Source organism: Vicugna pacos, chromosome 24 (genome assembly GCF_048564905.1).
Source record: "Vicugna pacos chromosome 24, VicPac4, whole genome shotgun sequence".
NCBI classification, from domain to species: Eukaryota; Metazoa; Chordata; class Mammalia; order Artiodactyla; family Camelidae; genus Vicugna; species Vicugna pacos.
In genome coordinates, this window is record NC_133010.1 from 5,087,509 (window position 1) to 5,091,859 (window position 4,351).

Here is a 4,351-nt window from a genome sequence, read left to right on the forward strand (position 1 = left end):
ATGTAAAAATAATGTTATTTGACTGATAGTGATTTTTGTCTTCCAGAGAAATTTCATTTTGCCTGTTCTTTGTAAAGCTCTGATGATATTTATTTATCTTAAAAGTGTGTTCATGTATGTGTCCTCATAGTTATAATTGCATTTTTTCCTTACTTTTTTACTCTCCCTTAATGTATTATTATTGTCATAATTTAAATAATAGTTCAAGTTGTCAAATACCCCAAGGGCATTGATATTCCTTCAGTGAGCTCAAGATATATTCCCAGCTTAAAACGCACTTGTAGTGAATTCCACACCTGTGTAGCTGAAAGCCATTTTATGTGTCAGAGTCTCCAGGGATTTTCAGGTCTGGAGATTATAAGGCAACAATTAAAACAAGGATTGCAGTAGCATTCTCATTTTTTGAACAGAGCTCCATCTTCTGAAATTGACAGAGAATTTTTAATTCTGGACATTTAAGAATACTGTCTGGAACATTTGCATTAATAAAGGGAACACCATGCAGTGAGTCATGTTACTTTCAAACAGATTAAAGAATAAGATGTATAATGACAGAGAAACTCAGGGAACTTCCTCATAACAAGCAAAGGTGGGAGACTCTTACATGGAGCTTTTGAATGACTGGACAGTGTTAAGCTGGCATGGGAGAAAACAGATTGATGGATGGGACTGACAGCAGGAACTGCCAGAAAACTAACCATGCTATTTCCTGATCTGACTACTACTCATCAATGTCAAATCATAAGTTATAACATCCTAAGGCAGACAAGGGGATTATAAAATATTAAAATTTAGATATTGTGGAAAATCTCTGTTAACACTTGACCTTGATACTATCCCCATAAGGAAAACAAACAAGTAACATGTTTCTAGATTCATGGGTTCAGAAATAGAGCTTGCCAAGTCATCTCATTACTCTGAGATATTAGTTTATTCCTCAGTATGCAATTGTAGCTTCAAAACTCTAGTGCCTAACTGGATGAAGTTGATACTTCACAGCTTTTGTCAAGCAACCTAAAACTAAATCAACTTAATAATAAAAGCAAACAATTGTGTAACACTTTAAACTGTTCTCACTCTAGATATTTAATTTGTGCCTCATTGTAAGTCTCTTGATAGTTTATCAGGTTGTCTTACGGTATCCATTTCTTATCTCTGAGAAGCGGGGGCTTTTTGCTACTAAATATCTTCCCTAAGGTTATTGGTAAATTTGAAAGCAGGTCTCAAATTTAAGTCTTCTCATTTATAGTTCTGTGCTCTTAAATATATGCTATGCTGCAATTTTAAGTAGACTCTTGAATTTATTTATAAGCAATAAAGCCAGACATATTTGATAACCATCATTTTTTCAGTTGTACTCGTGTGCATCTTACTGTGAAAGGCCACTCTAATATGTCCAGTTCTTTGTGGCTCACATTTATTCCTTACGTAAAATGGCAAAATGCTTCACAAAATGAAGGTATCCCATCAATATCAAGTTCTAATCAGAATCAAGTTAAAGGTCAATTGTCAGGCTTCTTTTTTTTAAGATTAACTAGCTCCTAAGTTGGATCTTCATTTTCCACTAAAAGATCCATGGATACCCAGAAAAAAAGCTAAGTGCTCACAGCAACAAAAGAAATTTAACAGACAAAAGTTGTCCAAATCTGATAGGACGTTCCAGAAAATGGAGTTTCAGATACTGTGGTTAGTAACAAACAGTGTCAGAGGTTCTGTTTCCACATAGGATGTAAAAAGTCACACTAGTATATTGCTCCAAAATTAACAATGAGAATTTGGATGATCTGCAAAATTCACAGTTAGAGTGTCTATATTAATAAAAGAGAAGCTAGATTTCAGAGTATAAAAAAAGACTAGTAATAGAGTCATTTCATAACAATAAAAAGGGGTCAGTTTGACAATAGACATACCAATCCTAACAACAGAGTTTCAAAACACGTGAAGGAAAATGTGATAGAATTGAAAGGAAAAATAGAGAAACTAAAATGATGGTTGGAGACTTGAATACTAGTGTCTCAAGATGTGGACAGTAAATCAACAATGTCGTAGGAGAATTGGCCAACATTATCTACCAAGTAGGCCAAACTGATGTTCACAGAACACTCCATTCAAACATAGCCAAATACATGTTATTTTGAAATGCACATGAAGTTTTATATGTGTGTGTGTGTGTGTGTGTGTGTATTATTCCAGGCCACAAAACAAACCTCAATAAATTTAAAAGGCTAGAAATCATTCAAATTATGTTCCCAGATTGTAACAATTAAACTAGAAATCAATGACAGAATTATATTTAAAAAATTCCTCAGTATTGGGAAGTTAAACAGAATAATTGCAGATATCCCATGAGTCACCTAAAAAGTCTCAAGAAAAATTTTAAGCTATTTTGAACTGAATCAGAAAAGGAATCATTTCAAAATTTATGAAAAGCAGCCAAATCACTGCTGAGCATAAAATCTGTAGCATTAAATGTTTTTTTACGAGAATAGAAGAAAGGTCTCAAACCAGTAACATAAACCTCTAACTCAAGAAACTAGAAAAAGAGCAAATGAAAGCCAAAGTAATTAGCAGATAAAAATGGAGCACCTCAGCACATACATTTCTGAAGGCAGCACTGTGAGCAATTATGGGTGGGGCTGGGTGCAAAAGATTGGGTGACAAGATGAGTAAATAAGGAGTAACACAGAGATTACAGACAAAAAATTTTAAATGTCTCCTCCATGCTAGGGAACTTGAGGTTTTTCACAACTGTTTTATCTCCCATTGACATCAATTATAGATGTTGTTAATAATATAAGCTTCACGCATGCATATTCTTTTCCTGTCCTGTTGGGGGCAGTTGGTACACGGCAGCAGACTGTGAGAAGGAGCACAGTGCAAAGCCATGCACATGATGATAATCATGTGTAACACTAATACAACCCTCACTCTACCACAAACTGTTCTAAATGCTTCCTGTATATTATTTTATATAGTTACCAAAATAATTTTAAAATCATGGTATAGTAATATGTTTGGGTATACAGGTATATGATGACATTTAATTATCTTAACAACCCTGAATGATTACTGCTATCACCATTTTACATATGAAAAACCTGAAGCACAGAGGATTTAAGTAATTTTCACAAGGTCCCAAAGCTAGTTAGTAGCAGTGCAGGATTTCACCCAGGCAGTTTTTCATTATGCTACAAAACAAAAGTTGTAATGCTTTGAAGTTGCTCATAAGTGTTTTTTTTTTCCCACATATAGCTTTTCTCTCAATCTGTGCTTGAAAGCTAAACCTATTTAAGTTGTGGCAAAAATACACAGAGCTGATCTGACACCGAGCTCGTTCAGCGTGATAGCTGTGATTGGCTGAAAGGAGGGCTCTCATTTGGAGTAGGATGTGAACCACTGATGATTTTGGGGGTCCAAATTACTTGGATTTCAACATTTTTCTAAGTACATTTAATTTAGTTTCCACATATTCATGATCTCCTTTTTAAACCATGATTCATATTTCCAACTTTTAAATTCTCACCCAGAAGTTTTAGTAAAAACTGGTTTATAAAACTCAATCAATAACATTTAAAACTAGCTTAATTCCATACAGTACAAGTTGCAATGACAGATACCATCTACAAAGTAATTTATTTTGTTGCTTTGTATTCTTTTTAAAACGCATCTTTCATATAACTCCTTTTTATGCACAACTAGGTTATATGTTACATCAAATTGTTTTCTGTTACCAATTACTATTTGAAAATTGACAATTTAGAAACTGCAGCTTGTGGCATAGAAAAATGTTTTGTTTTTGTTTTTGTTTTTTGAAATTTGGACATAGTAATAATACATTTAAAAAAGAATCAAATTAACATTCAGAATTGGATTAAGTATAATTAATAGTAATAAAGTGTATATGCAAATATATTCATTAATTTGGGAAGTATTTTGGAATAATCATACTAAATATTTTCCAGAACTACTTGAAATATGATTAAAGGTGACATAAGTCCAGAGCATTCTGAACGGTTACTATTTAGGTACATTAATAGTAAGTGACTTTGCCTTAAGTGATTAACTTTGAAAATGACCCTTCAAAAGACTGCCAACTGTCAGAAACTGCAGGAGAGTGCTTTTTAAGTTATATGTAAGGATGTCTTTCTCTGTGTAGGGATTTGTGGCTTATGCTGCAAGAATACGGTGATATTGTGACTAGAACTAAGTCAATAAGTACAGGTTGTTTGATAGCACACAGACTGATTTACAGCAGAGATACTGGCTAGCTGCCCTTAATTTGTACTCGCTCATGTTCCTATTGAAATACTTGTGAAATTACATAAGAGATTTTCAAACTGCAATGCCACTG